The sequence below is a fragment of the Dermacentor albipictus genome, chromosome 9 (assembly GCF_038994185.2).
Source record: "Dermacentor albipictus isolate Rhodes 1998 colony chromosome 9, USDA_Dalb.pri_finalv2, whole genome shotgun sequence".
Taxonomy (NCBI): Eukaryota; Metazoa; Arthropoda; class Arachnida; order Ixodida; family Ixodidae; genus Dermacentor; species Dermacentor albipictus.
Window position 1 is genome coordinate 52,116,336 of NC_091829.1, and position 19,223 is coordinate 52,135,558.

The following is a 19,223-nucleotide window of genomic DNA, read 5'->3' on the forward strand; positions in this document are numbered from 1 at the left end:
TCTGCCTTCACCGCCAGCAGTTCAGCTGTAGACTTAATCCTCCTTACGTCGTGAAACTTGCACCGAAGAACCTCGCTGTTCAGTCCTGGCGTAGGCTTAACGAAAGTGCACGCAAAGGCCAATTTATTTCCATCAATAAATCATTCAGTAAACAATTATAGAGAAACAATTTTTTTTGTATCCAGGCCTCACAGAAAGAAACGTTTCGAAGCAAAGATCCACAGAACACTTAAGTAGTCTGAATGGTACCGACGGCCAAGAATGTTCTAGCTCTTTCAGATTGCCTCTTCTACCAAGTAGGTTGAAGCGCCGTCTCACTGTATGTACTACAGCCGTAAATATGTGACATTACGGGGCAAATCTAGAAATGAGGAGACGGGTAAGAACAGAGGCAAATTTTCTCTATGAATTCCGGCTCAACACACAGCTCAGAAAAAATGAAAATCAAGATCCGCTAATTTGCCCGCAGTACAAATCACACTATTGGCTTATGAATCCGATTCGACATTTTCTTTTTTCTTAAACCGGACGTGTGCAACTGTACACAACACTGGTCATACGCCAGTCTGCATCGTACAGAGCAATTGGTGCCCAAGCAGCGTCCTCTATGGCAAGACAGACCAATACATTACTTAGTTTGCTACATAATGCCAATGTCTCATCGGTATAGATCTGGAAGACTAGAACACAATGATTACTGCAGGGAACCGAATTTGATTACAAGTAACTGCCGGGAGACCAAACCGGGTAGACCACTCGCAGAACACTCGCCGTTTTGCCCAAACCGGAGTATGAAAAAAGCTAAGCGCAGTCTCCAGAATGAGGAAACGAGAACGCGTGACTTTACTTTTTCAGTAAGCGCGCGCAAAACGTTGTTTCCTGTAATTTTTATGGCTATTTTCTGTGATCAAAGTACACCAAAAAAACGCATAATTTTGCGGTCACTAAGCGGAATATAAAGGGGGAGCGGGGAAGGGTTAATTGTACGTAAGGCCGTTTCCAAATGTTACTTGACCGGGAGACAGGGTGTTAGTAAACGTTTTCTGGGCTTTCACAAGAGCCAGGGAAAAAAAGCAAACGCGCGTGAAAACAGGAAAAACTTTGCATATGATCCATTCGAACGCGACCTCCAGTGCATCGTGCTGGCGCTTCGTCGCGGGATGAATTGACATTCGTTGCTTGTACGCGAAACGCAGTACCAAACCATAGGCAAAACATTACAAGATTGTGTTACGGTGGCTATCGGGTTGTCGCGCTATATCCGGCAATGCTAGCACTAACAACGTTGCTCTAAGAACACACGAAGCAACCCCCAGTGTTTGCTCGGGTTTGTGAGGAGAAAACGCGGCGGAATTCTTGAGATCGCCAGTGAATCCTGCTTTTCAGTTTATATTATTCTTTTCATAACTTCCTTACAACTGTAGACCATTTCACTTTTTATTGAGCGTAGTCAATGGAAAGTTAAAATACATTATGTTGAATATACACAAACTACTAGCTCACTGCGTTTTATGAAGTTAATTATAGAGCTGCTATTGGAAACCTTCGTCCAAAGCACATTCCAAAATGGTTTCTACATTTGCTACTGGTAATTCGAACAATAACTACCGTTGGAATCGGATATATTGTTGGTCTCTACTGGGAGTCTGCGGGATGTGAAGGGGGAGCGGCGAACCGGTGGACGCAGCACCGCCATCAAGCGCGCCACCGTTGTTCGTTGTGTTGCACTCGCCAGAGTGCGGCACCCGTTTCCTTGTGCTTGCCCTCTTTGGTGAGCCTTTGATGTCATCAGCAGCAATAAGAAAAGCCGCATTTTCGAACGCGTGCGTTCCCTCGTCATGACGACGCTTCCATGCCTAGAACCAAAAATAAATATTTCCCTCTGCAGTTAAACCTACAGTTAAAAAAATTGCTAATATATAATTAGTAGTTATATAAGTATATATAAGTAGCAGGGGACGGCAGAAAGTTAGGTGGGCGGATGAGATTAAGAAGTTTGCAGGGACAGCATGGCCACAATTAGTACATGACCGGGGTCGTTGGAGAAATATGGGAGAGGCCTTTGCCCTGCAGTGGGCGTAACCAGGCTGATGATGATGATGATGAAGTAGTCAGCGCCTGACATCATGAAGGTGCGACGAAACCCGCGCAGTGCTTCTTTTATGTCAGCTGCTACAACATTCATGGCAGACGTTTGTATGAAGCTTCAACACCCACCGTAAGGGCAAGGAGACAGGTCGCACACCTGCGAGCGAATAGGTTCTAATTTCTGAAACAGATGCACCGTCTCCACAAGACAGTCAATGCCACTGGAAGCACGGCGTTATACAGGGTGTTTGACGAAACTTGTGCCAAGAATTTAAAAAAATAATGTGGTCACGTACTGCTGAATGAAACCAATGACATATGGTTTTCGTTCATGTGGCACTCCTTGAAGTTATTTTTGTATTAAGCTTAATTTGTTGATATGAATTATGCAAAATGTAACGCTCAATTTAGGGCCAAGTGCGTTTCGTGGCATTGTAAAGTGGCTCCAGGAACGACCGATCCAGTTCTTTGTGCCAACGTACAGGCGCCGACAAAAGCGGTATTGGCGGCGAGGAGTTACGGAGTCGCCCTCTATCGGTAGCGCCTCGCAGCCGTAGTATGAGGGATCACGTGGCGCGCTCCTCATAGGTTTTGCTGTCAGCGCTCACTGAAAACACCACGCACGAGCTCTCCCGGACATTTCTGTAAGTACTTTCGAAACGAGAGAAGTTTTTTACTGTCTAAATAATAATCTTGGGCAAGCTGAAAGCACACAATCGTTTACAGCCGCTATCTCTTTACCGAATACGTACAGTGAACGCCACTGCGCGCGGTCGCCGCGACGGAGTCTACCGAACCCGCTTCTTGCGTGAAAGGTAGGTAAACGCTGAGAGCAAGCTATGTGAAATATGTTGTTATAGTGTTTGTACAACGAAATGGAGCCTAATAGAATGAAGCCTCAATGCAGCGATCGCGCAGATTCGCAGCGACCGACTGCGCGTCTGCATACTTGTGCGTGCACTGTTTCGCTTTCTCCGCGCGCGCGTTTTCGCACCGTGCCATGAGCTTTAGGCCGCAGAATATGAGCATTTGACAGTATACAGGCAACCATTGTTGCGTGGGCGCTATCAGAGCTGTTCAAAAATAATTTCATTGTAGAGACTTCGACGCCTACGGGGACTGTGATGTGCCGTCGCGACGATGCAATCTTTTTTTTTCTTCTAAATTCTTTGATCTTTCAATACTATTTCTCGAGTTGCGTCGCACTGTATGTTTATCGGCGTTCCCAGCGTGCAATTTCCCGCTGCTCCTTTTTTGTAATCCAGTGCATTAATTCATAACACAAACATGACCATATGCCATGCTTTCTTTAAATGTGCTTCTTACCGCTGCCTTTTCACTCCACTGAACTTGCCAGTATCTATAGTATCGACAAGTTCATAGACCAAACGGTCATGACATTAGTCGGGCAGCGGACTCAGGCGAGCGTCTCAGTGCGCGTTTCCAGAACATCGCATACCGGGCGCTGTAGCAGAAATCTTCCTCGCGTCTGTGCTTCCTGCATACCCGAGTTGTAGCCGATGACTGCCGGTTTTATGTTTCGCGAGCCAAGCTTCACACAGCTTCTTCTCCTGCGGCTACGTGTGAATAAGGCCGACACCGGCCTCCGTTACGTGCGTCCGGCCCTGCGGCACCGAGCAGTAGCCTGCCATGTTGCGCTCCTTCAAAGGCAGCCACTACCTATTGTAGTGCTTTCAAGCGTTGTAAAGGAGACACTCGAAGCGGGAAAATTTCGCCACTAAATGAAAACCGCAGCGTACGAGGGAATTTAAACTCGTTTTCAGCTCGCTTCGGCGCGCCCGAAGCAGCCGACGCCGCCGCTATGTCCACGTGATCCCTCCTAGCACGTCACGCCGACGGTGGCGCCAGCTTTTCCAGTGGTGGAGCTCGAGGCCAATACTCCACGCAGCGGGAGCCGGAGCAACGGCAAGCTGCATCACAGCGCCATCTACAGGCAGCATCTGGGATCATGTATGCGGTAATAAAGGGCACCCATTGGCTGTCTCGATCCCAGATGCCGCCTGTAGATGGCGTCACGATGCAGTGTGCCGCTGCTCCGGCTCCTGCTGCGTGGAGTATACCATTTTTTCGGCGCCTCTACATGCGGCGTGGTGATTTCTTTCGCTGTTTTAAATAAAACCACGTGACTGCACTCATGCGCTATCGTATTGCGGCGCTCTCAATCGCGCTTCGTGCGAGAGAATCGTGCGCGCGGGCCGTAGCAAAGTGAGCAGGTGCAACTCTAGGCATCGGCTTCACAGTGCGTGAGCATCTTCGACGGTGGCACAGGGAAAGCAAGCGCCGACGTCCTTTATAAGCGATAGTCTCAACGCACAGCTGAGAGCGCGCTGCGATATGATAGCGAACGAGCGCAGTCACGTGGTTTCATTTCATGATTCGCGGGCTTTCTTTAAACACCGAAAGAAATTGCAACGCAGCAAGTACATTGCCACAAGAAATTGGATCGGTTGTTTCGAAACCCCTTCTACAACGCAACCAAAGGCACTTGGCCGTAAAGTTAATATTAAACATTTTGCATAATTCATCTTTGTTAATTAACTAATTAAGCGGAATATTAAATGTATGCTACCCCGCAGGGGCGTCTGCGTCAGCAGGCGTTTGGTGTGTTGCGACACCACGGACCCGAGCACACGAGGGTTGGACCCTCCCGCGTGTAGTCGTGCGCGGCTTAGCCGTGTCCGGGGAAAGGGGGATCCTGGAGGTTGAGCCGATGCTGGGTGATCGGACCTTTAAGGCCCCCCGGCGGAGGCAACACACCTCTTTGGCCTCTGCTTCATGTAGACGGCACCCCCGGACTGACCCACCCGGGGGAAATCGGTAGTCGCCTCTTCCTATCTCTCTCTCCTCCAACCTTCGTCTTTATCTCTCACTTTTTTACCTTTCGTCTCTTCTTCTCTCTTCCATTTACTTCCTTTCTCCACGGCGGCAAGGGTTAACCTTGTGTGGATAACCTACCTTGGGTACACCATATTTGGTTATAGTGACGGCGTACGGCTGGCGTCGTGCAGGCTTGGACACAAGCCCTGCCGCGTCCCCTCGTTGGGCTCCTTGGTGGGCGGTCGGCGCTGTTGCCGAACACACACACTTTCCTATGGCAGCTCAAATCTCTGTTGTCCATGATCGGCGTCTCAAAAGATGCCGCACCGAAGTACCATTTCAATTCTCCTTTCGAAGCAACGCTCCATCTTTCCCCAAATACTATGTAGTCCACAGTGAAAGTAACACACCTATTAGAAAGCTTTCTCCATTCCTGGTCGCCAAATGCCTGAAAGATAAAATCGGACAGACATACAAAGCCTCCAAAATGTCTAGCGGGGACCTCCTCCTAGAATTAAATAGTAAAGACCAAGCAGATAAGCTGTCTGAACTTACCAGTATTGGCGAGGCGACAGTGACTGTTTCAGCCCACAGAACACTCAATACAAGTAGGGGAGTAATATCTGAAGAAGATTTTATTGGATTGAGCGACGAGGAACTGCTGGAAGGTTTCCAGGAACAAAATGTTACCAAAGTACAGAGAATAGTAATCCGCAGAAACGATCAAGAAATCCCCACCAAACACGTTATACTCACCTTCGGAACAAGCTTAATGCCTACCTCGCTCGATGCAGGTTATGGTAAAGTTAATGTAAGACCATATATTCCAAACACCAGACGATGTTTCAAGTGTCAAAGGTTTGGACACGCTTCACATGCATGCCGAGGACAAACAACTTGTGCTAAATGCAGCTCCAACGAACACCAATCTGAGAATTGCACCTCTTCCCCACATTGTGTTAACTGCAAGGGAGATCACCCACCTTATTCACGGTCCTGCCCTTGCTGGAAAAAAAAAAGAAGTCATTGCACTAACCGTTAAAGAAAAAATCTCGTTCTTCGAAGCCAGAAAGAGACTGTCGTACCTTCCCTGAAGAACCTATGCCGATGTGACGCAGGCGGGGGCAGCGTCACAGAGGCCTCCGGAGTCCTCCGAGCCCACGCGCAGTGGTGCCGCAGTGACTCCTCCCGCCCCTGTGGTGGAAGCAGTCAGTACTGCTCCACCCTCTTCCACGGCCCAGCAAACACCAGTCCCGCAGGGCCCAAAGATCAAGCGAACCCCAAGGCCCGAGACACGTGTCTCGGCGCCTAACTCTCGATCCTCCAGCGCCTCAGAGAGAGCGATGGAGGTCGACACAAAAAACCCGGTGTCATTGACACCGAAGGACAAGCGCTCTCTTGAGCGCGGTAAGAGGGACAAGATCCCAATAACCACCCAAAATAAGAAAGCGATAACCTGAAGGTTATCGCCCCTTTGTATCACCCTTCCTGAGATCAACGTCAGCTAATATCTTACCTATCTGCTATTCAACTGTTAAAGCCATTTTTACCCTTCAATTCCATAATGGATTTTATTATTCACTGGAATTGTAGAGGTCTTCTACATAACTTAGGTGACATTAAAGACCTGTTATTTAATTTCTCTCCTGTGGCTTTATGCCTACAGGAAACAAACCTAGGTGAAAAACACAAACATATTCTAAAAGGTTTCACTGTTGTACGGCGCGACCGTACTCAGATGAACCGGCTTTCCGGTGGTGTAGCCATTGTTGTGCAGGGCGGTATTGCAGTTCGAGAAGTTCCGATTACCAGTCACATAGAAGCCGTTGCTGTCACTGTTCTAACTCACAAAACCATCACCATTTGCTCGCTGTATATTCCACCCCACACCCATTTTACCACTAAACACTTAGAAAATATAACAGGTCAATTACCGGAGCCATTTGTTTTAGTGGGGGATTTTAATGCTCACGGTACTCTTTGGGGCAGTATCAAAACTGACGAAAGAGGGCAAATGATTGAGGGTTTTATTCTAGCAAATGATATCTGCCTTTTAAATTCAGGTGCACCGACATACTTTTCACCGACTTCCCGCACTTTTAGTTGTTTAGATTTAGCTTTTTGCTCACCATCTCTTTTTAATGATTTTAAATGGGAAACCGTCGACAAGTCTTATGGCAGTGATCACTTGCCCGCAATCATCAAATTTTTATCGTCACCTCCAACTTTAGTCACTAGGCCACGCCAGTGGAAATTACAGCTCGCTGACTGGCCGCTTTTTACGGAAAACGCGAGACTGGAAGCTATCTTTTCACAAGAACTAAGCATTGATGAACTTAATAAAAAAATTACTGAAGTCATAATCTCTGCAGCAGAAAAGTCAATACCCCAGTCATCCGGTATTGTACACAAAAGGTTAAATCCCTGGTGGACGAACGAGTGTACCGAAGCCAAAAAGAAACAAAATAAGGCCTGGGGAATCCTACGTAGGTACCCCACATATAGCAATCTTTTAAATTTCTAACAGGCCAAAGCCAAAGCACGATTTATTCGAAGACACGCAGAGAAATCCTCATGGCAAAAATATGTATCTTCCATTAATAATACGGTAACGTCAAAACGAATGTGGGACCAGGTAAGGAAATTTAAAGGAGTGTACACGTCATACACAATACCACTACTGACATGTCCAGGCACACAAACAACACTACAGGACCAGGCCAACTCATTAGGTGAACACTTTTACAACATCTCCAGCTCAGCACACTATTCAAATTCATTCCTAAATTATAAAGAATCGGCGGAGAAACAGAGACTGCCCACCACTGGGGCTTCAAAGGAACCTTACAATAAATTCCTGACAATACAAGAACTGAACAGGGTTCTCTCTGCCGGTAAAAAAACAGCAACAAGTCTTGACCGTGTCCACTACACAATGCTAGCACACTTATCTCAAGCATCGGCAGAAACACTTCTTAAATTTTTCAACAAGATCTGGGAATCTGGAGCAATGCCGACAGACTGGAAAAATGCAGTAATAGTGCCTTTTTTGAAATCAGGTAAACCCGCAACGTCCCCAAGCAGCTACAGGCTCATTGCCTTAACAAGCTGTCTAGCCAAATCCTACGAGAGTATCATAAACATAAGGCTCACATTCATCCTTGAATCACGGAACCTGATAGACACGCACCAGTGCGGGTACAGAAAGGGCTGCTCGACAACTGACCACCTCGTACGACTAGAACATGAAATACGTAACGCGTTTCTACACAAACAACACTGTCTTACAGTATTTTTCGATCTAGAGAAAGCGTATGATACCACGTGGCGGTATGGAATTTTAAGAGACCTGGCTGACTTGGGAGTACGTGGCAGAATGCTAAACTGCCTATCTGATTTTATGGCAAATAGAACATTTCAGGTGCGTCTCGGCACAATACTTTCACGCACATTTACACAGGAAAATGGCGTTCCACAGGGTTGTATTCTGAGCGCGACACTCTTCATAATCAAAATGAACTCTGTTAATAAGATCATACCATCCTCTGTTATGCACTCCATATATGTCGACGATCTGCAAGTGGCTTGCCGCGCCTCAAGTCTACCCACTTGCGAAAGACAACTACAAATAACCATAAATAACCTTACGCAATGGGCTGACAAAAATGGATTCCGTTTTTCAACAGACAAAACTGTTACAGTTCTCTTCTCCCAGAAACGAGGGTTACACTTCAATCCAGTTCTCACATTGCATGGTACAACGCTACCGGTCAAAGAACACTATAAATTTCTAGGCGTAACGTTTGACACTAAACTGAACTTCCTGGCCCACATTAACGCAACTAAAATTAAAGCAAGCAAAGCGCTAAATATCCTCAAGGTTTTATCACACAAGCACTGGGGATCTGACCGAACATGTTTACTACGTATATACCGATCCCTTGTACGTAGCATCCTCGACTACGGTAGCGTAGTTTATGGTGCAGCTAGGCAGTCCTACATTAAGCGACTTGATCCAGTTCACAATCTTGGCCTACGACTGGCGAGCGGTGCCTACAGGACATCGCCTGTACAAAGTTTATACGTTGACGCTAATGAACCTTCATTACAACACCGCAGAGCACAACTTACACTTTGCTATGTATTAAGAATTCGGTCATCACCACAACATATATGCCACAACATCGTAACACAGTGCCAATCACGACTACACTACACAAATAAACCAAACATGATTCGGCCACTCATCTTAAGACACGAACAATATTGTGAGACCTATGATGTTCCTCCCGAAGCCCTACAGGTTGCCGAAAGGCCACCAAGGTTGCCCCCGTGGTACGATTTCACACAGTTGTGCGACTGGACAATGACACATTTAAAGAAGAAAGACACCCCACACGAACACATTATACATGAATTCCGTGCACTTCAGGACAAATATCAAAATAACATGCAATATTACACTGATGGCTCTAAAACAAAAAATCACGTGGGTGTGGGGGCCGTAACGGAAAATTGGGAAACAAGTATTCGATTACCACAACACGCCTCTGTTTTCACGGCCGAAGTTTTTGCTATATGGGTTGTTGTCAAAAAGATTATTGCTGATAAACACAAAAATGCAGTCATATACACAGATTCTTTAAGCACACTAAAAGCTCTACATCCTAAATCTGAGTGTGAACCCCTGATTGGAGACATTTTGAACATGGTGGCTTTTAACGAGTACGGGAGGTCAATTCGGTTCTGCTGGGTCCCAAGCCACGTTGGGATACCGGGTAACGAAGCAGCTGATAGATGTGCATTGATGGCAGCGCACAAAGACATTACAAACACAACAATCCCACATAAAGATAGCATCCGCGCAATTAGAAAGGCCTTAACGGTAAAATGGCAACGCGAATGGGACCGTTGTGCCGACAACAAGCTACATCTCACGAAACCCATAGTTGGCGAGTGGAAGCCTTGCTATAATCAGGAGCGGTTCATCGAAGTAGTTTTATGCCGACTACGCATTGGGCACACACACCTCACACACAACTACTTACTTACGAAAGAAGACACACCAACATGCGAGAAATGTCAACAGCCACTAACAGTTATGCACATATTACTCACATGTACGGAGACTGAAACACACAGACGAACACTTTTGCACAAATTATATCAACTACACATACCTTTACACCCTGCTCTAATTTTAGGTGATGATCCACTAGTACCATTATGTGAAGTCCGCAAATTTCTAGATGACACTGGCTTTTTACATAAGATATAGATTAACGAAGCCTTTTCCTTCATAAACTGGATTTTAAAACACCTCGTGTTTGGCGCAGCATAGCCTCAGCCGCTTTTGCGCCATTAAACCCTATTTAACTAACTTAATGTATGCTAAGGAGAGCCACATGACGGCCAACGATGTGCTGTTGGCTTCTTTCAGCTAGGGGCTAACCACTTTCTTTAAATCCTTGGCACAAGTTGCGTGAAACACCCTCGATACAGTAGATGGTCGCATGAGCCTCGTAGTGCCGAGTATCATGTCGCCGCTCTACGTAGCGCAGCTTCCCATATTCTTGTTACAGATCTCGCACAGCCGCATCGCTGCATATCACTGTTTCACGCTCACAGAAAACCTCTGTGAGGAAGTAAACTTAATTGACAGAAACGCTAGGGGAAAAAGAGACACCAAGAGAACTCCTGTTGAAGAGAAAGAAATATATCCTCAAATTGCGTCTTTGTCTTGCTTGTGTGTTTTGCCGAGTGTCGTATAGCATACCCCTAAAAAAGATGAAAGAGAACATATGAAGTCTGCTCAATCGATATTTATTTTGACAGTGACTATGGAATTTTACCTTGAGAATTAACACTATACAACTACTTCAACATTCGGGTAAAACTCAATTCATCTTATGGAGCAAATTAAATGAAAACCCGCGTCACACATACTGAGACAATCTTGCCTGAACGCATACGCACACCCGCGCCAAGCACGATCGAGTTCGCGGCGGCGCCACCAGATGACTCAGGGAGCTCAGTGGCATGTGCGAAAGAGGAACCCGGTTGCATAGACTCCTCGCACATGACGCGCCTCTACGGTGGCGATGCTGTCTGTCGCTACATTGCTTCCATGCTAATCGCATTGACATGACATTCATCGTGGGACGGGTTCTGTCCGAATTTTTTTGTTAATGACAAGGAACAGTTGGATCTATACCTTGATTTGGTGAAACGTTTAATTTTAGACATGCAGAGCGATTTGAGGAACACCGATGTGTTGAGGTGGGACGACCGTGAAAAACTCGGATACGGTTTCTTGCGTCCAAAAGGAAGGACGGCCTTAAGTAGCAACCATAACTTAAATCATTACCTTTACTACTGAGGATATATGTTCAACCAATGAAGGCAACAAAAATACGCACGTTTTATTTATGTTTCTATCGTGCTGTACTTGTATATACGCAATAGCAAGACATGCGCGGGAACACCTTTCTGCAAAGTACAACTTATCAGTGCAGTAAATGCTATGCTGACTCTAAAATAAAAGTTATTGCTACAATACTTTTCACGCATTTTTTTTATTCATAGAAATGCAAACTTTCTTTAGTGTTCTTTCTAGCTATATCTTTGTACTATAGCATATTTCTGGAAAGAAATGCCTCCCACTTATTATTTTGTTTCCTCCATTTATTTCGATACGACACCAGTCTTACTGCGTGCCACTATTGTGAAATCACTTGTCATTCGTTATGCTGTAGTAGAAAAGCATAACGTTCTGTCTGTATTTCTTAGATCAAGTGTGATAGTATGAGTCAAGCATAGAAGAAAACTGAATTGACACCCTGCCGCGAACGAATCTAAAGTCACGAACGCGACGGGTTCACTAAAAAAAAAGAGCCGATTTAAAGGCGAGAAATGTTACTAGAAAAGCAAAGTGCTTTTCAAAAATAGCGTGTGTTCTGTGAAGTGAGCTTGTTCGTTCAAGCAGACAAAGACGTGAGTCCAACGAGGTCAGAAAAACGCTTCAGAAAGCATGTTCTAAAGGGGGCTCTTTAAGACCTTTACTTTTTTGCCCCATACATACACCCTACAGCTTTAGATATTTACGCATATAAAGAAAGCTTGAACTGCGTTATACACGACCGATAATTCTTTTTTCTTTTTTTTGGAGGAAGATACGTGATGAAGACGACCGATCTTGAGACGCTGCCAGTTTTTTAACGACGGGCTTTTGTGGAAAGGAGAACGAAGAAAAACACAAGCGCATAAAGAACTCGCATCTTTCACTCAGCGATAGAATAGGAATTATTCGAGGCTATCAGCAATTTTGTCCAAGGTTTCCACGAAACGCGGGAATGGGATCAGCTGAAGAAATTCGGACAACAAAAGCGACGGCGATATTTGCGTCGCACCAGAGAAGATTGCGACTGGAGTTGGACACATGACTGCGCCTCTGTTTTTCCTTCAGTGATCTGTTCCTAGGCTACACAGTGTAGGCATCTAAGTTAACGACAGCATCATTTTTTTTTCAGAATCCACAAGGTTCGTAGTCTGGCCCCTCATAAGTTATTCTTAGGTGACCTATACGCTTCAATTGTGGGAAAATTTTTTTATTATTTCTTAAGCTGCCGTAATGCGCTTTTCGCTGAAGCTATGTCCCTTGTAAAAAATGAAAATTACTAATTAAATGCAAGAAATAGTAAAATATGAACCGGCTCACAAAGGTCAATGCAGTGTTTAGCACATTACATCAACCACTGCAGCAGATCTTGGTGCGCGGTCCGATTATACGATATCTGGGCACAAAGTAGACTTTATGCCGAGGTTATTAAAGTTTAAGACACATTCGCACCGGCGACTCACAGTGGTCGCGCGACCAAGTTGGTCGCAAAGCGACCAGTCTGAAATGGTCACAAATGGTCACTTTTCTCGAAAAGCGACCATTTTAGGCTAGTCGCTCGCTGCTCGATTTTTCAGTCGCGCGACCATGGTCGCAAAACTGATAAACGAATCAGCGGCGCACCGGAAGTGATCTTTCTTGTGTCTACATCCGGCCTCCTCCCGCGTCGCGGCAAATCCAAAGTGCACGTCACCATATATTCCGAGACTTCTCGCTGAGAACGATAATCTCCGAAATTGCGACCTGCTAGTCGCGCTCAGGCGGGTTGGCTGAGCGCGACCCGCAGCCCAAATTATGTAAGTCCCTCCCCCCCCCCCCCCCAACTGCAAACGCGCCTGCACAAAAATGCATTACCGGCTAAGAAAACCTAGTCCAGGTGGAAACTACGACTCGACCACACGACAGTGTCGTTGAGAAATTCCTCATAAACCAGCACTCTTAACCGCAGCTTGTTCAATCCGACACACCTACTATAGCATATTATATTGAACGACCGGGGAACAACTTGAGTAGCGATACTTTTTCTTATTCTATTCCATTTCGTGCTTCGTCAGTGATGAGAGCGACGCTCCACTCCGCATCAATAAAATTAGCCGGGATGGAATGGTGTTTTTTAACAGTGGCATAAAATTAAGCGGAACGACTTGCTTCGCAGCCTTGGCCCAGTTTTTGCTTTAAAAAACAACGGCTGTATGGCCGGTGTGCCGAAGCTGTCAAACAAGGCAATAACGACTGTTTTTCTGGGGAAGCAGAGGATAGGTCACACCCGTGACACACGTGTGTCACAAGTGTGACCATCGTAGTTCGTCCTTGACCATGTGAATGAGGACACTTGAGGTTGCGACGAATGTAAAACCTTGGGAAGTTCTTCGGCACAGTGAGGCTCATGGTATCCTAAAGGTCGCCGGAGCCCTAAAAGGTCGCCGGAGTCCTAAAGGTCGCTGGATTGCTCACTGCGGCGTAAGCACTAGGCTGTTATATTGCCTAGTGCGCATATCCAGTTTTCTCAATCGTCGTTGCCTCTGTCAAAAACTGATCTGCAGTCGTGAGCGGATTGCGGATCAGTAAGGCGAAATGTTCTAGCGTGACGCGCCACATCAGGAAGAGAACTTCTTTCTCCTCCGACATTTCTGTGTTGGCGTGCCGTAAAAAAACGGGTCATCTCTTCCATGAAAATCACGATGGTCTCTTGGGGCAGCTGCACCCGGATTTCTAGTAGACCTTGGGCACGACGCTTGTGAATGTCTGCAGGAAGGCGCTTCAGAACAGGTCTCCGGTCGTTAACGTGGCTTCTCGATTTTCCAACCACGTCCATCGGCGTCTTCCAACGCGAAAAAGACATGGCGTATCTTGTCGTCGCTGTCCGAGTTTTTAAATGTAGCGAGCGTTTCATACGTCTGCAGCCAGCTTTGGGGGTCCTGAAATGTTGAACTGCGGAACGTCGGTGGCTCCCTGGGCTGCTGCAGCACGAAAGATGTTGGTGACATTGGGACTGTCATTGTAGGTGCTGTCATGTCCGTGCACTTCCTGGTCTTCTCAGGCAAATGTCCATGCTACGGGTGCAGTCCTTGCTGCCTGCGGCTAGCTCGCTGGCCCTTGGCGAGATTGGGGTTGTCTTCGTGGCTCGGGCTTGGATCACGTCTTCGCAGGGGTGTTTGGAACATGAACGCAGTAGCATCTCCACCAAGTGTCGCGTAGTAGTAGTGACGGTGAATAGTACAGCGGTAAAACTGTGAATGACGAAACTAATTTCTTTTATTATGCGAACTTGTGTCCACGAAAGCAAGTTACACTCAAAGCACAGCATTGGCAGCGAACACGGTCGGCGGTCATCGAAGTCTGATCAGTGGGTGAAGCTCGTCGGAATTTACACGTCGGTCATCGAAGGTTCCAGAGTAATCACTGGTGCCGACGTGTCTTCCAGAAAGTGCTACACAATTCGCATAGCGCATACATTAGTTACATTACATAACGTACATTACACAAAGTTCGGTGACGACTGAGAGTGGATAGACAAATTGAGAGCATTCGAGAAACTGCCGATACATAGAGGCGCGTCCTGCGATGAGCGATAACATTTTTTAGACGGTGAAACGTGGTCAGCCAAGAAAGATAAACAACTATACGTGTCAATGTTGAGGAACGCCTCATGTATACGCTGTAAGATTTTCTGGGTGATTCACATTTGACGAATAGTTCTTGTTTATTCAAATAGCATTATTTTTACTGCCTAGTTCTACCTCGTGCGAGCCAAGTGAAACTGATGTACTGTGAATAACGCCTGTTCTGTGCAAAAATATTGAATTTTTCAGTGTTATTGCGGTAGTGCGTGCTCCGAATGCATAAAGAAACCAGCACGAAGACGCAGAGGGCTCGTGCGACTTCGAGAGCAACAAACATATATTGAAAGCAACGTAGTTATTCATAAAATCCATATCAAGTTCTTGTTCTCAAGCGACTTATGTTGCCGATTTCTTTCTGCCGCATTCCCCTCGCATGAAAGGACACTGAGGACCTCAAGCCAGATACAGCGCGTGGGCACGCTTTGATCAAAGCGTATGGGTAGTCAGGCCGGAAAGGACGTGACAAGAGTGAATATAGCTCCACGAATAGAATAAAGAAGAAAAAACAAGACCTTCCCTTGCGGCTCTCGTCGCCCACTCATTGTCAAACTCTTTTCCTCTTCACGCCCCCTTAAATCCTTGGAAGGGCTGTTCAATATATGAAAATTTGAGATCGACGTGCTAGGAAATAAAAGAACGATGACACAATATAAAAGCTTTGACAAGCAGAGCACGATTACATCAAACAGAAACTTGGACTTGAATTCACCGTAAAGAGTTTGATAAGACAGGAAAAGTGGGTTTTACAATGGCGAAAAAAAATCAGATACGTGCTGTACGTATGGCTTCAATATCAAGGACTTTTTTTCTCGAAGCGAAGTAGGCCTTTTCTTACTTGTCTTTTTCCGTCTTTACAGTGACGCGCACTTGAATATTGAAACCTGCCATTCGACATCGAGAAAAAATGCTGTTAGTGTCCCGTGCTCTCGTGTGCAGGCGAATCACGAAGTTGGCGTGTGGCTCTATAAAGGTGCATTCAGAAAAAATGTGTTACTGCTTCTTTATTGGCATTTGAGCTGCAAACATTGCCCTCTTTTCTCAATAACACGAATAAAGCGCACAGGTTCACGCATCAATTAGGCGGTGCAGAAGAAACACTAAGCCTCACTCAGGTCAAAAGCGTTCGTAGTGTGTTAGTCCCAACACTCCCTGCAAACTGCTCTCGATATGAACTTTGCAAGGGTGGAGTTCGGCCTTGCCGACATTTGCACACACGTTTGATATGAGCTGCGACATGGTGTCCGTGGTAGAATGGGACCCAAGACATAACACCAGGGGGGGGACACTCCTCGGTTCCGGTGGCGCAGGAAATTGGCGCCATCTGTGTACAGGGCGACGCAAAAATCTGTTTCCCTTGCATGGCCTCGTAGATCATCGCGCGCACGCGCGCCGATCCAGGTGGCCAAGCCCTTCCCCCCGCTAGGCTCCTCTCCCTACGCCCTCTCTCGTAATACACTCTCAACTCCCTCACCTTCGACTGTCTACGCGCCGCGCCGCCGTGCCATCCCCGCCGGCCCGGCTGCTGCTTAGTCCGCTACGTAACGCTTTATTTTTGTTATCTACTGTCATCGAGATACGTGCGCTGCTGTGCGTTTACCGACGTGGCTAGTTTAGTCAGTTCTGTGTTCCTCGGTAGCTGTGTGCTTGTGCTCCGCGATGTTTCACCCGTTTCACGACTCGTACCGCTCGTGCATCGCGCAGTGGTGCACAAATACCTCAAAAACAAGCCCTGCAAGGTTGTTCCGGGTGCCCAAAGACAACAGGTGAGCGCTCAGACCCAAGGACATCAGAAGGCGCATGTACACGAACACAGCCCTGTCCATTTGTGTACTCCATGAGGCTCCGGACGTCGTTGCGCCTTGATTGTGCTACACTTGCCTCTTCCCGGTAGAGAAAGCTGACAAATAGATGTTCCTCCTCATTGTCACCTGGTCTGTGACTTGTGTTTTTCTGTGCCAAGTCTCATTCTGCAACTTCAGTAACTTGCCCAGCTTTCCATACCGCCCTCAGTGCTTTTTCTGTGTATCACGTTCTACAAACCAACTAACAGCTGAAAAATTACTGTTAGTGTTTGTGTACTATCTCAGTAACCCCCGATGGGAAAACCGCGCGAACAACCTTCATGTGTAGGCATGATACGCTTTTTTTCCTCTGGGAAGCATGAGCATTGCAAGTGTCCTACATGCAGATTTTTGCAGTTCATGTTTATTATACAAGGGACAGCCCAGTAGGTACGACTTAGTGCCTTAAGTGACGTAATTTTACTGCTAAGCATTGCATTCGGGTAGAAAGAAGGGTCGTGTTGGCTTGTTTTACCTGGTCTTTGATTGAGGAATACGCCTTTCTGCGAATGTTTTCTATGTGCTGCTGCAAAAGCCGACTATCTCCTGTTCCCTTGCCACCTTTACTCAAGTTGTGACCAAGTGCGAAATAATGTGATAATGTTTGTTTCAGTTTTTAGTACGATGTTATTTTTTTCTGCCATGTTTTTTTCAATTTGTTCAGTAGTAATGAACATGTCAAGCATTTCATATATTTTCGTGCAGATCTAAAAGTGAGCTTTCTTTTGGTATGGCTCTCAATCAAACAATGTTAGCATTTTATTCTATCTTTCAGGTGTTTTGCGTGTCCTTGTTTTTGCCATTACTAGTGAGTTTTCCCTTTTTATAGTTGTCATGACTACGTCATACACGTCGTCCAATTTTGTGCAATATCTTAGTGCACATATCAGGAGCTCGTCTACATTTAGGTCTTGAGGACGTTATATAAAAATGTTGTTTTTATATGTGTGTACATGGAATGGCCTTCGCGTTTTCTAGCGCTTTCACTGAACGCTTTCTTTTGTTATTTCACCATCTGTGAACTTTTGTCTTTAGTACTCTTGTATATGTCATGTACCTCTCACTTTTGCTCATTTTTGGAGCGTGTATCACACCACGTTGTAAGAAAAATCTCTTTTCGGAAACGAAGTCAATAAAGCGAGGCTAAACATCTGTTGTGTTGGAAGTAGAATTTTTTTTATGTCCCGCCACATGCTGGTATAATATAAGTATGGGCAAGACTGCGTGCGTGCCAATGCATAGCCCACGGCGCACCACGCGCCAGCTCGCAAGCAATGCCAATGCGCCGCGTAGCGCGCGCATTGCTTGCGAGCTGGCGCGTGGCGCGCGGTAACAAGCGCGCTATAAAAAAGAAAAAACGCGCCGCTTACGGGTAAAAACAAAAAAAAAGTGAGCGGCGCGCGCGACATGGGGGAAAGAGAGAAAGAGAGTGGAGCGGGTCGGCATAATAAAAACAAAAAGGAAAGAAAAACGTTTGGGAGAGGAGGCGCCGCGCGACTGCTGTTGCTGTTGCCATGGCAACGTAAACAATCATGTGCGCCGCCATTTTGCCTAATGCGTCGCCCCTTCATTAGGGCCGTAACTGAAGGGGACCTTGGCGCTAGCGTCGAAAGAGCGTCTGCTCAAAAACGGCCAATGGGATGTATACGGAGTGTCCGCCCCCTGATAACACCACTTAAATTTATTAAACCAATTTTTGTTTGGCGGCACCGCGGTTGCTGACTTGGAGCCACTTAAACAACGGGAACAGCGTTGCAGCTCGTATGGAACGTGACCGTGAATATTTGCTAGTGCTTAGCGCAGAAACTTTTGAGACGAGCAGGACAATACAAAAGACTCGCACAAGGCGGAATTTCAACAATGGTTTATTAGAAGCCAGATCACGGTTATATGTACACTAGCAAAAAAAAAAAGGGGGGGGGGGTCAACCAAGTGTTGACCGCTAAGACAAAAATATTGATGCACATAGTTGTTCCAATAATTGAATGATTATATCTTTGCACGTATATATATATCTATATATATATATATATATATATATATATATATATATATATATATATATATATATATATATATATATATATATATATATATTGTACTGTCTCATTCTGCCTTACTTGTATGTTACTTATTGACTCATTTATTATCATACTCCAGTCTTTTGTAAATTGTTTTAAGTATTCGTTTTTTCCAAGCACTGTTGAAATTTGGAACAACCTAGCTGGTTCCTTGCGGGAAAAATCTAATGAAGAGTTTGTGAAGAGTTTGTGAGTTTGCGAAGAATTGTCTAACCATATTTTGTAATTACGTTTCAAGTTCATTGTATGTTGTGTTGATCGAATCTCTGATGTATCCACTCCTGCTATGTCTCATGTATTGAGACAGCAGTATCTGTAAATAAATAAAATAAATAAATAATACTCACACAGTATT